The sequence below is a fragment of the Manis javanica genome, chromosome 10, assembly GCF_040802235.1.
Source record: "Manis javanica isolate MJ-LG chromosome 10, MJ_LKY, whole genome shotgun sequence".
Lineage (NCBI taxonomy): Eukaryota > Metazoa > Chordata > Mammalia > Pholidota > Manidae > Manis > Manis javanica.
The window spans coordinates 101,748,478-101,768,789 of NC_133165.1; the positions used below are offsets into that span (position 1 = coordinate 101,748,478).

A 20,312-nucleotide genomic window follows, 5' to 3' on the forward strand; every position below is an offset into this window, starting at 1 on the left:
AAGATGCACACACACCAAAGGGATCCTGGCAGGGGAGCGTGGGTGGGGTAGATTAGGGAGCAGGATGACTGAAGGGTGAGGCAGAGGCTGCTGCAGACACAGCAATGCACAGCTATACAGCTATAAGCATTCACAGGGGTCCTCCTAGCAGGGAATCTGCAAGGTTAGGGAGGAACTATGTGCTCTGTGTGTGTGTGTGTGTGTGTGTGTGTGTGTGTGAATGACAGAGGTGTGCTCTCATCAGACTCTCTTTCAAAAGAAAGTCCAGACCCCAGAGTTCATCTGGCGAAGGATTTCAGCCCTATTTAATATTATCTCTCTTTCACATTTCTCCTTACATTCTAACTTCAAATGTTTCAGTGTATCAACACCTTAAAATGTTTCAGAGTTCATTACATTGGTAATTGAGGATAATGTCAATATCAATTAATTCACAGTCATTCATTCACTTATGAGGAATTATTGAGTGAGTGCTTCTCACGTAAAAGGCAGTATGCTAGGTTTTGCATGGCAGAGCCACCACATAAAACTTGCATGACCATCCGTGGTAGTCCAGCTTTAGGGGACACAAGATATATAAATAAGGTGAAGTTCCCACCCTCAAGAGATTTAGAATCTAAGACCTAGAGAAGGTTTAAGTGACAGCTGGGAAGAGTGAAAGATTCTTTTCAGCTGGGGGATTGTGACATTTGTATTAGGTGTTAAGATGGATATAGGATTAGGACACATGGAAAGTGGATACAGAGGATGGCCTTCAGAAGAGAGAACAGTGTGACAAGTTGTACAGGGACAGGAACTGGCGGGCTGTGTATTGATGCAAAGAGTATGTGAAGACAAGTAGTAAGAAATAAGATTGGAGACAAGTTGAAACCTTGACATTAGCTCAGTGGGACTGACTTTTGACTACTTACAGGACTGTACAACAATAAATTTATGATGTTTTAGTGAATACATTTGTGATAATTTTTATAACATCAGTAGGAAACTATTATAAGGACCCTAAAACAAGAAGCAAACATTACAGTAAGAACACATAGAAGAAAAGGACCCAATCCTGGAGAACTATCCCCTGAACCACACTGGCTAAGACCTCTAACAAGCTGCATCATAAGAAGATGCTAAACGGTGCTGCGAGAGCATTCTGAATGCCATGTTGTTATAATTCATTGCGTAAGAGTTCTTGTTACTGGTGGTGGTATTAGACATTCCTAGTGAATTTTCTACGCTCCAAAATTTCCAGCCATATAAACTTTAATGCATTGTTTTCTATATTTTTGAAACTAAGCAGACTTTGCTTGGTATTGTACACAGGGTCTACTGCTCCAGAAGGGGCAAGAAACAGCCCCAAAAAATGCTTTCTTTTTACAGAATTATGTCTTAGATGAGGCCCGTTTCTTCCTAGAAATACCAGGAAGTTTTATTTTATCATAAAATAATTGGCTCAGTCTTTTCCCTGTTTAAAATTCTCTGTGGCTCCCCACTACCAAAAGAGAAAATTTACAGTTCTTATGATAGGGCAGTGATTGAGAAAAATCCCACTAGTGGGAAGAACTTTGAACAGTATGATTATTTTCTACCAGCCCAGAGTGAGAAATAGCCAAAAGTATGGATCTATATTGAGTCATGGGCAGTTGGATGGTCAGGGACTTAGAAGGAAAAGGATCAAAATAGTAGTGACAAGGAAGGCTGTGGAAAAAGTATATAGACAGATTTCTCTGAATGGGCACAGACTGTGAAGATATTTGTATTCCATCTGAATGTTTACAGGTCACCACTGCAAAAGAGATGCTTAATAATCTGGTGGACAAAATGATACTGTGTAAATCAGTCAGATTTTTTCCCACTGTCCCAGTGCTTACTTATCGGACCTGAGTACAAAGTAATCATGGTGACAGGAATAGGCCTTAATAACATGGACTGCCCCTTATCAAGGCTAACCTAGATAACATACTGTTGTGTCAGTCGGCCAACAGCAGAGACCAACACCGAGTTGCTGATATGACACCTTCCCAGAGGTACCAGTGAGCTACCTGATGCCAGATTGATAGATTCCCTGGACCTCTTACATCACAGAAATGGCAGAGACTTGCCTTCACTGGAACACACATATATTCTGATAAGGATTCAGCTTCTATCAGTTCTATCATCCATGAATTGACAGAATGCCTTATCTACCACTATCACGGTATTCTGTATAGCATGGTGTTTGATAAAGAACCTCATTTCACAGCAAAACTAAAAACAAAATGCAGCAGTGGACTCATGCTCATGAAATTAACTACTTCGCTGCATACTTCTATCATCTGGAACCAGCTGGTGTGATTGAAAGATAGTCAGCTTACTGAAGACTCAGCACCAACTGAGAGACAACCCTGAAGGGATGGGGGTCTGTTTTACATGATGTGATAGACTCTTCAAATCAGAGAACAATTATGTGTGCGGTCTTCCCCACTGTCCACATACATGGTTCAGGAATTAAGAAGCAAAAGTGGGAGTGGCTCTGTATTAGTTTCCTAGGGCTATGATAACAGTGTACCACAGACTGGGTAGCTTACAACAGAGACTTATTTCCTCACAGTGCTGGAATCTGTAAGTCCAAAATCAAGGTGTTGACAGGCTGCACTCCCTCTGGAGGTCCTAGGGGAAAAATCCATTATCTGCCTCTTGCAGATTCCCATGCCTGTCAGCATTCCTTGATTTGTGGCCACATCATTCTGATCTCTGCCTCATGGCCACCCTGCCTCCTCCTCTTCTATCTCTGTCTCCTCTGTGTGCCTCTTATAAGGATACTTATTATAGGATTGAGGGCCAATTTTATACTATAGGGTTCTTCTTCTCTTAAAATTCTTAAGACATCTGCCAAAACTGTTTTCCCAAGTCTGGTAAGATCCACAGGTTCCAGGAACTAAGACACGGGCATATCCTTTTGGGAACCACCATTCATCTCACTACTGCTACACATCTGAATCATAGGGGTAGCTCTTTAAAAAATAAGAGATCCTAATTTTACCCTGAGTTTTCTGACTCAGCATTCATAAGGGTGGCATTTAGGTGTCTGTATCAGTTCTTCAGGTGATTCTTATATATACATCCAGGCCAAGGAACTGCATTTAAGAACACAACATAGTGCATGCACTGATCCTTCAATTTCAGATTGCCAGAATCACCATTTGCTAACTGTACTACCCTGCATAAGTCAGGTAACCGCTCTGAGCCTATATCACCTGTAAAATGGAAATCAAAGTAAAATGTTTTCCAAAGGTTTCTTGGGAGGATGAAATGAACTAATGCATGCAAAGTGCTTAAATGGTGCCTGGCATGTAGTAAGCACTCAATAACTGTTTCCTATAGCCACAATAATTATTAATATCATTATTGTTATTCAGTGATGTGGGAGCTGGTTTCCTATACCAAGCAGGAATGGTTGCTGGTCTCCACAATGCCAAAATGTTCTCCTTATGAACTTTCAAATCATCTATCTTAGCATTGTAACATGGACAGAATGCCATCTTCAAGTTGACTTTTTATCAGCCCTGTTCTGGATAGTCTAGTCTAAGTTAGAACTCACAATTTCAAAAAAGGATGCATATAAGTTGGCTTGATTTTCCAGGCTGTTACAAAATTCTAAGTAGTACACCCATTTGTTGACATACTGGCTGCTTTTGTGTTGACATACTGGCTGCTTTTGTACTATAACAGCAGAGTTATACTCATCTCTTACAACAGAGATCATATGACTCACAGAACCTAAAATATTTACTATCTGGCCCTTTACAGAAAAAGTTTGCTGACCCTTTGTTTAGGCTGCAAAGATGCCTACTTCATTACACCTACTCTCAAAAAGTTTACAGGCGAGTGTGAGGGATGGAAGAGGAAACAATAACCCCATATAGTGGACACATTTCTCTACTAATTGTGTAAATGATTATGAGAATGAGATTATAAAGGAGGAAATGGTTAATTCTCTCTATCAGGTTTTCAGAAAGGCTTTGAAGGGATGAACTTTAGGTTGGGTATCACAATGTGTAAGATTTTGCTCTGTGAATAGGAAGAAGGTATTTCAAATGAAGATTTAGTGTGATCAAAGAAGCCAGGAAAATAGGCAGAAAGTCTGGGAATCACTCATTAATTTCCCCCATGCAGCTGAAGCATCTGGTGAGTGGGGGGAACAGAAGGAGCAAGTTAGGCTAATGGTGGGTGGGTCCTAGAAAGAGAGAGAGAGAAAAACCCAACCTCTAATGATGATGTGGGAACCCCTTTCTATCTTGTAGCTTTCATCTAAGCTGCTGCAGCTCTCTGGATGACTCACTTTTTTTTTTTACAACTGATACTGTTATCTTTAACCATGTAAAGATGGGGAGAGGAGTGGAGGTGGATGGGTCATCGTGACATTAGCCTCCTAATTTATGTCTTTGTAAAAATGTTTTCATCCCACATTATGTCTTATAATTGGGGAACTATGAAAAATCCTCTGGGATTGTTCACCATTCACTGCAACAGAAATCCTGTGTTTCAAAGCACAGTGTGGACAACACAAGGGAGAATACAAAGATAAGGGGGAAAATGTCTTGAAACCCGCCTAATAGTCATACAAAAATAACCAGTAAGTGAATTTTGAATAGAAGATGAGAACACCAATTGTTTGTAGGAAGGGATATTCCAAGAACAGATTTTTTACTGGGGAAATTTGGGCAACAAGCCCCTCACATGGTTCACAGAAAAGATGTTCTTCTTCTCAGCATTCTTTTCTCATTGAAGTTTGTCTTCTTGACTGCTCCTTCCTTGAACTCTGAACTCAGGTCATGGATGAATGCAAACTCCATGCTGTTCTGTTGACAGAAGAAAGCTGAGGTGGGGAGGGCACTCAGAAAAGTTGGGAGAAACTCTATGAGCTGGTACAGTGTTGCTGGGCAGCTGCATCTGGGGAGGTCTCTCCCTGAGCCCTAGGTGAAACCTTAACCCAGAATGCGGAGGGCTCTTGCCTCTGATCGGGAAAGAATTCTCCATCAGGTCAAACAAGTGCCAGCAAGAAAGGAATTCATTAACGCCTTGAATGTCATGAATGGCAGCAGCCATGCAGGCAGCAGAGAGTAAGGAAGAACAGAGGAAGAAAAGGGGAGTTCACTGAACTACTTAAAATGGGGCAGATCCCTTGCTAACTCCTAAGGCCAAGGCCACCTGGTGTCCGGTGCCTGCTTGATCTGCATGGTGCCAGAATTTTTTCCTTACCACCCCAGGATTTAGGGGAGCTGTGGAGCACTGGATGGAGTGAGATTATGTTCGGAGAACTTCTACTTCCCTACCTGCCTGAAATAAAACAGGGAGAGAGAAAAGGATTGCCTTAAGAGTAGAAAGCTGAAAGAAGTGGCAAAGTGGTAAAGACACTTACTACTGGAGGTGGAGGTTGGCGAGCTCTTCTCTTTATCACGAGGAAGAGTTCAGAGATGAAGGGCAGTGGGCTTATGCAACAAGGTCTATTTGATGAGACAGTATGTACTCAGATGGAGTACAGTGACCTCAGAGAGGAGGCTCACTTAAGGGTGCAGGGTTTGGGGTTTTATAGGGTCTTTGGGGTAGGGATCAATATAAGGCATAATGTATATAGGTAATTAATAATTGTTTTCTCTTAAGAATAGGGCTATTTAGGTGACTGTGTTGATCTGGATCTTAGCATTCTTTACCCATATAGGTTCATTTACACTCTGCAGGTCTGTCTCATCATGGTTACAAAGTCAATTGATTAAGAGGCTGGAAGAAGAGGAAGAACAGCCTATCGATTAAGTCAAAGATTAAGCTGTGTCTTTTTCACAGGCCAAGTAGACTTTACAATGGCATGACCCTGTCCCATTTCCCTGCTCGATCTCAATAGAATCATAAGCGTAGTAATTTACAAAGATTCAGCATATTGTATTTGAATTATACTTGACTGGTTCTTGCAATGATTTCTAATTGTTTGTTATTACAAACTGATCCTGAAAATAGTATCATTTTCTTAGTAAAGAATTGCAGAATGGATCTACTTCATTCTTTTATCTCTTCTGAGTATTGTCAGAGAACTACACAGCAGAGGCAGGACACATTTTTATCATGAACAGGAGAACCGTCCTTAAGGCATTCCTTCTAGACATTGGCTGGAAGTTGTGCCAATTAAATGCACTCCTGTTATGCTTTAAAACGAAGATGATGGATATGGAAGGAGAGAACTGGTAAACCAAAAATAATTAAAACTTTCTTTGCCTAGGAAGTCTTCAACCATCTTTTCAAAAGGCCCACTAAATTCCAAGTAAACAAATATAAAACATAATCCAAGATCATGATTTTTTTAAAGTTATGCCTAATATCCCAAAGGTAATCACTTTTCATTTCTTGCAATAGGCAATTTAAAATATGTTGCAAACTGTTGGTGCCTGCAGGAGGGGAAACAAATGAAGGGCTGTAAGCATGGTTTTATTTTGGGTGCAGGACAGAGATTAGAATCATTTGATTCATTTCTGGAAAATAAATGCTTATCACTCAAGATGAAGAATAGCATTAGGGACTGGATATGCCTATCTCATATTTACTTAGTTTAATTTTTACTAATTTCACAGATGCACAAAGTGAAGTCCAGAGATAGGTTAAATAATTTGTCGAAAACATATTTCTTGCAATATGGATGAACCAGGATTCAAATTTAGTTGTCTGCATTATTGATAGATGTCTGTATGATAGGAATTCAGCAGGAAAGGGGGAAAGGTATGGAGAAAGGGCCAGAAAGAATTCTTGCCTGACCTACATATACTCACAAACTCTCCAGGAAGCCTTGAAATCCCAGGATAAAAGATCCAATCCCTTTGTTTAAAACATTGTTGCCATCAAAATGCAGATATAAGAAGAAGGAATGGAAGAATAACTATCAGCTCTCAGCCAGTGTTACATTCACGATGATTACTTTTGGCTCTCTTCCAGAAAGTTGACTTTGATAAAAGAATCTGGGTGCCAGAAGGAAGTTGTTCCCTATATAGAGAGCCTCAGATTTAGGGGGTGGTGGGGGGCTACTTTGGGATTTTGGTACTGGAACTTTATAATATACGCCTGTGAACATTTGGGGGAAAAATACAAGTACAAATAAAAATCTGGCAAGGAACATGACAATAAAACCAAGATTAGTTAGGGATTTGTTAAGCTACCTAAAACAAAAAATCCAAGTAGTAATGGCCTAATGCAAAGATAAGGTTTATTTGGCTCACATGTAAAAGAAGTCTGGTGATAGGTAGTTCTGAGCTGGAACAGCAGTCCGTGATATCACTTAAGGACCCAGGCATCTTCTAGCTTTCCCTTTGTAATCCTTAAGGGAATCCTCTCAGGATGGCTGTCAGGACTCCAGCCATTGTGTGGGGGCAGCAAAACAGGAAAAGGCAAAAGGGACACAGGTCAGCTGATTCTTTCCCCCTCAGGGACCTTTCTGAGAAGCCCCCATTTGGTGACTTCCACCTATAATTAATTCAGTGGCCAGACCATATTATATGGCTACCCTCTCTGCAAAATAGATTGGCAAATGTAGTTCTCGCTGTGAATATTTCTACACCCAACTCAATCAGGGGTCAGTCAGCAAGATAGGTGAATGAGTATTGGGTCAGAAATCGGCAGTATGTGCTACATCTATAAATCTGCAAAAGTCATACTGACATTTGGCTTTGTTTTAGGGTGTGAAATAACAGGGGTCTACGGAAAAATGTCCCTAAATTTTTGAGTAAAAAAAGTAACCTATAATTTTATACATAGTGAGGTCACAATTGAGATGAGATGCAACAAAAGACATTGTCCAATATATCAGTGTTTATAAAATATACCACCTATGTACACTTCTTAAAAAAAAATCCCAAATAACTGATGTCAACTGACTGAGAGGTGAGTCAAAATTAAAAATACAATCTTGAGTTAAATGCGATAGAAAGCACTGGAGATAAAAATTAATATCAGTTTAACAGTAAGTTCATCAAATAATTATTTTAAACAACTACTTTAAATACAATTAAATGCAATGTCTCATTAAATACCTTAGTGAAATATAAACAATGTTTTCATAAAAACATCAATTAACACACTGATTCAAGATGATATAGAAATCATTCAGAGATTAATATCTGTGAGGATTTTGAAGTTATCAAAGAATTGTCACAAAAGACTGAAAGGCCAACTAATTTTATTAATAAGTTCTTTCAAACTTTTAAAGAAAAGATAATGCCTCTCTTATTATAAAAAAAAAGTTCTAAGCATATAAGAAAGTGGGAAGTTTCCCAATTGATCTGTACAATTTAATGAGCTGGTGCCCAAAATTAATAAAAGTAATTGAGGTATCCAATTAGACACTGCAGTTAATTGTATTTAAAATAGTTGTCTAAAATAATTGCTTAATTGACCCACTGTTTAACTGATCTCAATGCAGTGAAAAATAACTATAAACCAACTTCTTATAAATATGGAGCAGGTATATATATGAAGAATTAATATATAACAACTAGAGCAAATAATTATAAATTTAACCATAGTTTATAATTAAGTTATAAATTATAATTCACAAATGATGCTATAAATACATAAATAATAAATTAATATATAATTAATGTACATAAGTATAAAGTATTATTTAATTCTATAGCACTGTTCCACTTTGACCAAGTAGGATTTATACAAAAATTGCAAGTATCATTTATACTATAAATCTGATTAATACATGAAATCAAAAAACAAAACATTAAGTCAATAGTGAAAAATGTATTTTGTAAATGATAATGTATATTTCTGTTAAAACCTAGAAAACTAATACCAGAAGACTATTTCCTTAACATGGTAAAGAATAACTGCCTTAAACCAAAGAGCACTTAATACCAGTGTATTTCACTAAAACTAAGATCAAAAGGGGTATATTTTTATCACCATCATTATTCTATATTGAGAGTTCTAGTCAAAGAAATGAGACCTGAAGTAGAAGTAAATAAGGCAGAGGCATTACAAAGAATATTACTGTTATTTACAGATGATTTGATACTGTACCTAAAAAAAATCACAAAAAATTTAATTGAAAAATGGTAGCTTAAAAAGTAGATATAACATAATCAAAATTCCTTTCAATATCTAATAATCTGAAACTGTAATGAAGAATGTATCAGTTGTTCCATATAAATATATAAATGTACACATTAGGGAATATGATATCCGTATATATCCATGTATATATAGGATATAATATCTCAATGTGCTATATAGATATAATTATAAAACATTAGTTATATAAAATACCAATTATGAACCAAGAGGGATTTAGACAAAGAAAACTGCAAACACAAACTGGGAGGCATGAAAAGATGTGAATAAATTAAGAGTTTGTATTCTGGATAAGGAAGGGTCATAGAGTAAATATTGGGAAAAAAATGCTACAAATCAGTGTATAGAGTTCATATAAATCAGATTAAAGTTCAAATGAGATTTTTGGGGGAAGGGGGGGAACAATTTAATAAAATGACCCTAACAGTGAACTAGAGTGCAAAAATCTTACTGGTTGTTGAGATATCCATCAGCACCCACAGTCTCCTTAACTTGGAATCCCTGTGGAGTCCCATTTCCAGGACCACTTCTGGGTCTCTGGGGCCAGCTTGGGCCTCCCTGGGCTGTACTGATAAATTATAATCTCTGGGAGAAGGGGTTGAAATCTTGATCTTTACATTAAGACCCTTTACAAATTTTCTTCCCTCTTCGTTAATCTTCAGCCTCTAAACAGGAATATTTTTCACTTGAGAAACAATAGCATTTAATAAAAAGTTAATTTTATTCCACCTCACCAGACAGATCACTATATCTGTATTTTCCAAAATTACCTATAATGAGCCTATATTATCTTGGTACCAGAAATAATGTTAACATTATGTTTTAATTATTTAGGAAGAGACCTTAGTAGCATCTTAAATAGTCATAATACTGTTAAGTTGTTTTGAAAAAAAGAAAATTTCTTCTAACAATTGAAACTGTGGCCAGCTCCCGATAACCCTGACATCTGGGGCTCTAGGAAAGCACTTCATGGAGATCCCTCAAATCATAGCTGAAGCTACACTGGCCACAGAATATACAAAATGGACTAAACATAAATTTATCTAGTTAAAATTCCATTCCACATTTAGGAATCTAATTACCATTCAACAGGTATTATCTGAAATGCTTAAAGTTATAAATTGAGAATCATGTCATATTAATTGTTTGGTGGTGGGGGGATGGTCAGGGATTGAGTGAATCCCAATGAAATAAAGGGATTATTATCTGTGTTTTGTCCATATTGGAGTGGGATTGAGGTATGGTCCCTCTCTCTTCTTTTTCACCTAACCCCTGCATCTCCAGCCTTGCATTTATAAAAAGCAGAGCCTCTTCTGTTTCCTTTGTTGGGCCATTAACCCTTGTTGGGTAGGAGTGTGGGGGCAGAGGGGCCTCTACCCAGGATTGGCTTCTCCCCAGGTAGGTGAGGGGGAGATGGGCAGTTAGGGTCATGCGTGCCAGCTCACCCCTCTGCAGTTAGGAGCTTGGCACAGAAGAGGCGTTCAGTAGCTCTCTGTTGAATAAAGTTTTTCACTGATTTGTGATGGCTTTCATATTTTCTCATAGATTACTTATCATAGGTTTAATGATAGCCAATCCAAAAATCAGTCGATCCACTGAGGATAACTGAGAGTGGTTATGCACACAAAACAAAACCACTAAGAAAGCAAAATAAACTGTGCACAAGAAAAAATAAATAAAAGCAAAGGAAATCATACATCAAAGTGATAGCCATGGATGAGTTTGAATGATGGAACTTTCCTACACTTTCTAAAATAGTTAACCAATACATACTGATTTTATAATAAAAAAACTGATCTTAAGAACTATTTTCAGCAGTGTTTGCATGTTTGGGTAGATTTAGGATTTTGTTTACCTGATGTTATAAAGCTCAGTTGATTTGGTGGTTTCTTAGCAACCAAGGAATCTAAAAACAAAACACTAAATAAGCAAAAGAAGCCAAATACCCAGACTTGGAATTTGTCCCTTATATGAGTGAAATCTCTACATTATAATTGACTTATTCTCAATAGACAGTCTCTGCATAATGTTGTTTCTTAATACTATAGAAAACAGGAGTAAGAGATGTACTTAGAAGAGCAGGAAACAATGGTGAGCAAATATGAATTGCTCACCCCCCCAGGCCCCTTGTGTACCTAACTTGTGTTGCTAGTACAGAATTTACTCTCAGTGTTTTATTAGGATTCTCTCTTCCTCTTAGTGAAATTGCAAATGACCTGAGATGAGGAATCTTGCCTTGCTCACACCCCCACCTCTGGAATAAGTTAGGTTCCATGTTGTTCTCTCACCTGATAGGTGGGCTTCCCCATCTGAAGGACTCGGCATAGTTTTAAGGAGTATGTTTAGCTCGCTCTTACTTGGTGTTATGTGGAGGCATTTCCACTCTAACATCTGTATTGCCTGCTAGACTGAAAGGCTCATGAAAAGCACAGATCCTGTATCTGTTTGTTCCAACCTTTTCTCCCCCATGTCCATTATAGTGCGTAGCATACAATAGGCAATCAGTAAATATCTGTAGACTGAATACATAAATGAATTTATCATTTGATGATCACTTCTTAGCATAGTTCTTGTTCTAGTCTGATCAAGTCGCTATGATAAAAATACCATAGACTGGTGGCTTAAGTAACAAACATTTATTTCTCAGAGTTCTGGTAGCTGGGAAGTCCAAGATCAAGATGCTGGTAGATTTGCCATCTGGAGAGGGCCCTCCCTCTGGTTTGCAGGTAGCTGTGTTCTTGGCGTATCCTTGCATGGTAGACCGAGAGAGCGTGCTCTGATCTTTCTCCTCTCACAAAGTCACTGATCCTACCATGCAGTCTCTATCCTCATGACTTCATCTAAACCTAAGTATCTCCCAAAAGCCCCACCTCCAAATCCTAACACATTAGGGTCTGAGGTTTCAACATACGAATTTTGTGGGGGTTGGGGAAGAAAAATATAAAGTCAGGAGCAGTCCTTGACGTGGAATTGGTACTTAGTAAATACTGATTTGAGTTGGAGCTCAGATTTAGAGGCTGGTGGTGGTGGCAGGAGGCACATTTTGGTTCATTCTTCTTGGTACTTTAACCCACCCTCCCAGTTCCTGAGTGAGTGCAAACAGTCCCTACCTGAACCTTTCTAAGTTGCTTCTGTCCCACTTCAGCACGAAGCTTGAGGGAAATGGCAGGATGGACCAATGAGAATCTATGATTTCCTGTTTCATGTCTCACCTCAAGAACTACAGAAGAAAATGATATTTTAATGAAAACGGCAGAATTTAAGGTGCAAGAGTGAATGAGGGCACGTAATAATAGTAATAAGATTTAGAATCTGTTTGACCTTCACAAAGAGCCTAATTATGCTGTCATTATTTTACACAAGTGATTCGGTCCGGGCACCAGCCACCTCCCACATCCACGGCTCTCTTTGGACCAGTCCTCCTGCTGGGTGACTCCACCCAGACTCTCAGTTAAGAAACGAACATTTTCTTCATTTCCACCACACACAGGAAGGATATTATGTGCAGAATATCTGTGAATCTTAAATGTGGGCCTCATGTAGTACTGCTTTGCCACACATACATATTTTGCGTGAAATTTGAGTTCATCTGATATTTGCCTGCACAGGTGACTATAAGACCAAGTGCATGTTGCCTTTTTGAGCATAAAACCAAGATCCCCTTTCCAATGGGAAAGAGTCCACAATTTTAGAAGGGTTGAACAACAGCTCTCGGTCAAGTTGCTTGTCTGCTTTTTCCCCATCCGTGCTCCAGCTTGGGCAAGTGGATACTCATTCACTTGACTGGAGTCTCAGATTCTTGGAGTCGGAAGGTGTGGCCTCATCACCCCTCCAGGGCTAATGTGGGATCTAGCCTATGTTTTCACTTCTCCATGGGCAAGGAGATGACACTCTCTTTGAGATGATTTACTCCATCTTCAAACAACTTCAGTCAAATAAAGAGGAGGTAAGAAGATATATGTACAATCAGATTAGATAGATAGACATAATAGATGATAGATAAATAGATAAAGATAGGTAGATAGGTATAGATAGATAGGTATAGATGGATAGATAGATATAGATAGATTAGATAGATAGATAGGTAGATAGATAGATAGATGATAGATAGATAGATAGATAGATAGATAGATAGATAGATAGATAGATAGATAGATGATAGATAGATAGATACAGGGTGAGAGAGCCTGAGGGATGATGAGTGCTTCAACACACTTAACTCCACCCTGAAGAGTTGTGTTTCCATAGCCTGTTTTGCCTTATACTACCTAGAAAGACAAGCAGATAGTGCATTTCTAGAAGGAAAACAATCCTACTATTACTCAAACACAAAAGTGCAGGAATTCACATAATGTACAACGCCATTGTTTCCCTTCAGTCCATGCATTGAGTCACTGAGAGTCATTGGCAGCCCTGCTTCCTTTGGTTCCCCCCCCTTTCTTTCCTCTTTTTCTCCATTGCTTTTCCATCCCCTTACACATCTCTGCAGCTTTCCAGTTTTACCCTGACATTAACAGATTCTTACAATCCTCCACAGGAGCAGACTTAGGGCTTCCCGAGAATTGAAAGTGAAGCATCATCTTCTTGCCAATATTTAGTCCATCACATATACTTCAAGATATTATTTTTACTTAAAAAAAAAACACCCCATTAAGAGTAAGTAGAACAGAAAACTCCATTAGGTTACATTGGATTGCCATAAAATTGAGTAGATGCAATGATGAAAGGGGTTAACCTAGAAGAGAAGATACCCGGTTTTTAAGGAGAACAGAAGGGTTAGTCATTAGCCTGGTTAGTCTGAAAGTGGCCTATTTCTGTGTCTTACTGTTTTCTCTTTCTACCTTACTCAGCACTCTATACTGTCCTATCTCCTGGAAAAAAATCATCACTTTCACCATTTGTTTTGTTTCTAGAGAAAGTTTGATGTATTATCTCTCCTGTGCACATTGGAGCCATGGGGTTTCTGATTCAGGTCAAAGTTACTGGAGCCAAAAAGACTGTAAACGATGATGAAGTTAGTGAGAATCAGACACAGTGAGGTGGCCTCTCTAGGGTAAATCACGGGAGGCCTGTTGGAGAGTAGAGGGTATAAAATGGATAACTAGGATGGGGCTGGACAGTGGAGGGCCAAGGAGTCTTGACTGGGGTCTGCAGCCCATCAGAAACACAACCACACAGTGACAACAGCAGGGACTTCCCTCCTGCCCTTCTGCCATTATCATGTCCCAACTTCTGCCCTGGCTAATCTCCCTGTGCCCGGAGGTGGGGAGCCCAGCTGTCCTGGATAACAGAATGGGAAACCACTTAGAGGCCCCAGAGCTTTGCTTTTGTGCTTCTGATACAGAGCATTAGACCTAATTTGAAAATAATGTAGTAAGATGAAAAGAAATCCCACTTGAGCTCCTCATTTTAAAAAGAGTTCAATAAAGAAAACAATGTTAGCTTGAGACCTGAACCTCAAAGAAGGCCGTCTGGTCAGTGGAGGCAGAGGGAGCCAGATGGTTTTCCCATCTGTGTCTCCTCCCTTCGGCATGGGGGCTAAATGAAGGAGAGAGACCTGGAGTGGAAGAGCAAGCTAATTTGCTGACGTTGCCCTCTTATTTAGCTCATGAAGATTCCAAAGCATCTAAGGTCTAACTACCCCCCTGGATTTGAGGGAAAACCACCTATAGCCTAGTTGAACTAGTTTCATGGAAGGAACTTTGTTGCTGTGCAAAATTTCACCCAAGATTAATTGAATTTGACATCCTGAATGTCTTTTGCATGATGTACTAAGGTACTATTTTGAAAAATGTCAGCATCTGATCCTTGATGTGTGGTTTTTAGATGTCCAAAGTATTCCCACTTCTCAAATTCCCTTTAAGAAGCTGGAATGCAATGCATTTCTGGGTTTTCTTTATTTCAGATGAATCCCCACCTTGCTCTAACAGAGCTAAATATACTCCAAATCAACAATTCATCACAGTAAAAAAGAATATTGAATGATATCCAGAGTGGCTGACTTTGGTTCAACACAAACTATTCTCTACAGGAAATTAGGATCCCAAGCTAACTTTACATTAAATGGAAAGTGTACGCTACCATCTTGTGGACAAAATATAAATAACACTGAAATATACTCAAAAGACTGTTTACCTTCCTGTGAATTATAGTGAACATCTATCTTGTCCTGGTTCCCCACATGCTGTCAAGAAGACCATTCCATGAAATCTGAAATTTTGGCCCTAAATGCTCTTTGTCAACAAATCCGGTATATAGTGGAACATGAAGAAAAGGGAATTTACTGAGAAAATTGTGGAACACAAATACCAAAAAAACCTCATATAACCTTCACCTTTGACTCTCCCTTCTAGTTTTTGTTTTTCTAGTTGCACAGGATTCTGGCCATCTTCTACTGGACACATAGTTTTTGGTAGTGCTCACCGGGCTAGGTTTACACAGTGTCCTATGGAGTTGAATGTTCTAATATCAAGTGAAATTAGTTTATTAGTCAAATGTTTTCTAATGAATGTAAAAATTAGTTGTTTTTCCCCTCAATGACTTTCACACACACACACACACACACACACCAGCTCGCACACATGCACACACATTTCTCACTTGCTGTGGTGCTAAAGGAAAGACATTTGTGGAAGTACGAAGGCTCTCATCACAGCTGTATGAAAAAAGTAGAGGAAGTCCTAGAATCACAGTGACTTAGGTAACAAGACCTTCAAGTTCATCTAACCCAGTCACTTTCCTGGCGCTTGAACCACTTGGGCAATATCCAGCCACTCTTGAAACATCTTCCAGAATATAAGAAAGTACTGGCAATGGTAACCATATCCAAGAGAAACAGGAGGTTTTTAGTACAAATTTCCAAAGGTGCATTTTTTCATTAATGCAGAGAAAGAGAGAGTTAACAATGTCTGGCTAGCCACTACTCTGCAGAATCTGTGAACACCCATCTTCTTGCCTTGATGTAGAGGTTCCAGTCTATTTGCAGTATGCTGAATGGCTCTTGTGCCCACTGTTGCATAGAACTTCTAAAGTTAGAACATTCCAGTGTACAAAGTTCTTTCATCTCTTAGAGAAGCAAGATATCTACCACAAACTGAGGATCTGCTTTGTCCCATCAGTTCTTCCTTTAAGCCATCATAACTAAATTAGGAATGTGTGTGTGTGTGTGTGTGTGTGTGTGTATAGGGGGGGGGGTGTACCATGTACTGTTCTTTCTCACAGGAAAATTATGGCTCCCTGTGCCCCAGTCAAGCCTAGTGACAAGGCAATCCTGAAGGAGGCCTCATAAAGTTTATTTTTCTTGTGAATAAAAAATATAACTGGCCTTTCATAGTTTTTCTAAAAAGGACTGATTTGTATCTTCTCTAGTTCCCATAGAGATATTTCAAAGATTATGATATCAGCATCTCTTATTGGTTCACATAAAATATAAATCTCAGGACTTATATTTTTACTATAACATGGCATACACAATAGAGAGTAGAGCCTGTTTGGAAAGAAATAAGTTCACCCTCATTTTACTGCCAATGCTGAATTACTGAGCTTCTGCAAAGAAAAGTTCTGAAAACACAACGGGACAATAGTAACAAAGACAGAGAGCACTTGGACAGGCATTTGTTCCCAGCAGTGGCTCTAGGAAGGACAGGTGAGAATTAGGAATTAATACTTAATTTCACTTGAGCAACTGTTCCAAGCCTTACAGACTAATTCCAGTTGACTCTGCATTTTGATTTTCTTGAACTCATTTCTCAGGGGTCCTTAATTTTTGCTTTGTTTGTTTGCTTGCTTTATTGCATCTTGTGGCCAAAAGTATAAATGCAGTCTCTGAAGAGAGGCCATTATTACTCTGACAGGTTTAAGGAAGCCTTAAAGGAAAAGTTGGTATCAATAAACTACTCCTTGATTAGCTATAAAACCAGCAGAGCTAAACCACCTTAAAATTGATAGGAAAATTACCCAAATCTGATCAGAAGGAACCTTCTACACCTCACTGTTTTCCACAATTTAGACCTGGTCTTTTTAATTGCTCTCTTTCTTTCTCTCTCTTTCTATATATATTTTATTAAGGTATAATTGACATATAACATTATATTAGTTTCTGGTGTACCAAGTAATGATTTGGTATTTGTATACCCTGCAAAATAATCACCACAGTAAGTCTAGTTAGCATCAGTCACCTTCCATAGTAAAAAATTTTTTTCCTTGTGATGAGAACTTTTAAGGTATACTTTCTTAGCAACTTTACGATGTGCAATATGGTTTGATTAACTGTAGTCACCATGCTGTACATGACATCCCCAGGACTTATTTATTTTATAAGTTGCCATCTGCTTTTATGGGAATGATGAATTTTTGAATGCTAATACTAGCATTTTATCATAAAACATTCAGGGTTCTTCTGTGCTTGTGAAGACTGTTGCATTCTTACATAAAGATTTGAGATAAGTTATTCTTGTCTCTAAAAGAAATTATTTTCAAATTAATGATAGAACTTCATAAGAAAACAAGGCTCAATACCAAAAACATTACTACAAAGTCAACTTTTTATGTACTTCAGGGTTCTGCACTTGGAAAATTTGTGTGATAGACATAAAAGATAATTTGAGAGTTAAAGACATTATAGAAATTCCAAAAGAATAGAAAGACTTGTATTACTTATTAAATGTCTGTGATATAACAGGTAGTCTGCCAAGGCTCTTCCACACACAGTAGTGTGACCATCACAGTTCAAGCTTGGTATACAGGAATGGCTCACCCACGTCACAGAAGTATAAGTTATGAGTATAAGGTTGGAACTCAAAGCCTATAACCTGTTCATGCCATATGTGTGGTATTTACATAAAGATTGAAGTGCAGCCTGGGTGAGTTCAGATAGGAGAAGAGTAAATTTGATAAAGCAAAACACATCCCTTAAGGAATAGTTGGGGCCCATTTTTTCTGCCCATTAGTGACCAGAACAGCCTCATAAACCCAGGTCTGCCAAAGCCAAAAGAAAAATGTGTATAATTGGAAAAAGGTTGCAAACAATCCTGGATAATAAATTACACAGGACACCTCTCTTCAGAAAGTGTCCAATTAATGTTTTCTGTGTAATATTGGAACTTGGGAGAGAATTCAAAAGTGGTGATACAGATGTTGTGGTTACCTGCATAGGTGCCAGATCTAAAGCTGTGAGGAGGAATGAGAGCTTTGAGAAATGACACAGAGAGAATGGAGCGCACACCCGGAATCCTGGAGAATGCCCGTAGGTAAAGTGGGTGGGATAAAGAAAGAAGCATCTGATGCACAACCAATACAACAGACAGGAGGTGGGTGTCATTCCACCCCCACCCCCGCCTTTACAGGTCAGGAACCTGAAATACAAAGTGACAAGTGGCCTGTTCAAAGTCACACATCAAACAAGCATCCAGGCTGGGCCATGAGCCAGGGTCCTGTCCCCCCAGTCCATTGCCCTGTGCCCTACAGCTTTATGGTGCAGGCCCTCTGTCTTCCCTAAGCTCGTTAGTTTCTCCCCAGCAGGTGAGAACAAGCAAGCAAGGCCCTGGGAAAGCATTGCAGGCCAGTGCAGGCTTCCAGCAACCAAGGCCTGACAGCTTTCTGGTCCCTAAATGAAATGATCCCATGTTACGCCTTGGTGTACATGGAGAGTGGGAGGGCAGACGGCGGGGGAGAAGCAGGAGTCAGTATTAGGTTTTCGCTTTAATTAACTCCATTCAACAGAGCTAATGCTGTGGCAAATTTCTAAAGGCCAGAAACACATCCCTTAAGGAATAGTTGGGGCCCATTTTTTCAGCCCGTTAGTGACCAGAAGAACAGCCTCATAAACCCAGGTCTGCCAAAGCCAAAAGAAAAATGTGTATAATTGGAAAAAGGTTGCAAACAATCCTGGATAATAAATTACACATACTCAGTCCCTTGTCCTTCCAACTCTACAGCCAGCATCACATTTCATAAGGGAGCCGTGGACAAGAGGCAAAAGCTGAGAGGAAGCCTGTGCTTATTAGGCACTGAGGGAGGCCTCCAGGATGAGCGAAATCAGTTGTTTACTTTGATTCCACGAATTTCAAGGACGTGTCCTGCCGAGAGAAGTGTATGTCCGCCTGCTTCCCTCGTGGCCTGGAGGAGGGCCCCACAGCTTAACCACTATCTATAGGAAAGTTGGCAAGAAAAACTTAACAGAATCTCTTCTAATTAGGTGTTCTGATAATCTTCTAAATTCCCTTGTGCAAAAGCCAGCTACCTACCTCATTTCCTTGGACTGCCTGTAGTTACAGTCTTCTCTGACATTCAGTGGATCTTTCTCTTCTGGAACTAGGTCTGCAGCTAAAGGAAGAGGAAATCGAGCTCTCTTGCTTGCCTAGTGCATTTTCTTTAACATGCGAATACATAAACACGTGCTCACACATGCACACAGGCACACACACACACACACACGAGTGTCTGGTGAATCACAACCAGCTGGAATGCAGCTGTCAGGGAGCACCAAGCTTCAGCTGGTCATGGAACTTGAAACGGGTCGTCCCTGTTTGCTGGGATGAGTCCTTTTTGATGTCTGCTCATGCTGCTGCCCATGGTGTGTGAATCTGACCATTCAGTCCTCGTCCATGAAGAAGTGGGACTCATATTTTTAAGCCCAGAGCTCCTGGGGGAGGCAGAGGAACCAAGGGAGCTTGACTTCTCTGCTGGGTTCTTATCACCATGCCCTGCCTGTACCCGCTGCTTACCTGCAACATGTAGCATGTAAACTAGTTAGCCCGCTCTTTCCCACACAGAAGCGCAGCCAGCAAGAGCTGTTATGCCCGTACACCTGGGTTGTCCAGTGAGGGCTGAGAAAAGAATTCGCTCCCAAGGAATAGATTCTCTAGACACAGGCCCTTTTCAGCAATGGTAAGATGCTATACTCTCCTCACACTTATTGTGATCTACGGTGAAAGTAAAGGTTTGGCCTATTGACTCTCTGTGGGAGCGTTCAGTAGTCAGGCCATGAAGCAGCCCAAGGACGATGCCTTTTTATGCAAGGGATTCCCCAACCTTAGACCCAGCATTTACTTGCAGGTCTCAGAAAGCCTTTGTAATATGACAGAAGGCGTTTTCCCTCTCCCAGAGTCCCTCACACCCCTGAAAAATTTAAAGCCATGCTAAGAAAAGTAAGCTCTGTGAAAGCAAGATCTTCCTTGTTCTCCTCAACGTTCTCTTTGCACCTCACATGCCTTAGAAAATATTTG

General features: G+C 39.6%; 1 long non-coding RNA gene across 1 annotated transcript in view; it reads right to left on the reverse strand.

Moving 5' to 3' along the window:
- Positions 1 to 4,657: 4,657 nt before the first annotated feature.
- The window catches only part of LOC140843633 (uncharacterized), an 89,632-nt gene continuing 73,977 nt past the window's right edge, over positions 4,658 to 20,312 (reverse strand). Inside the window, exons 5-6 of the long non-coding RNA XR_012121543.1 lie at positions 19,332 to 19,410; positions 4,658 to 4,829 (exon numbers count right to left, since the gene is read on the reverse strand). This is a non-coding gene — a long non-coding RNA (uncharacterized lncRNA). The remainder of the gene's footprint in view (positions 4,830 to 19,331; positions 19,411 to 20,312) is intronic.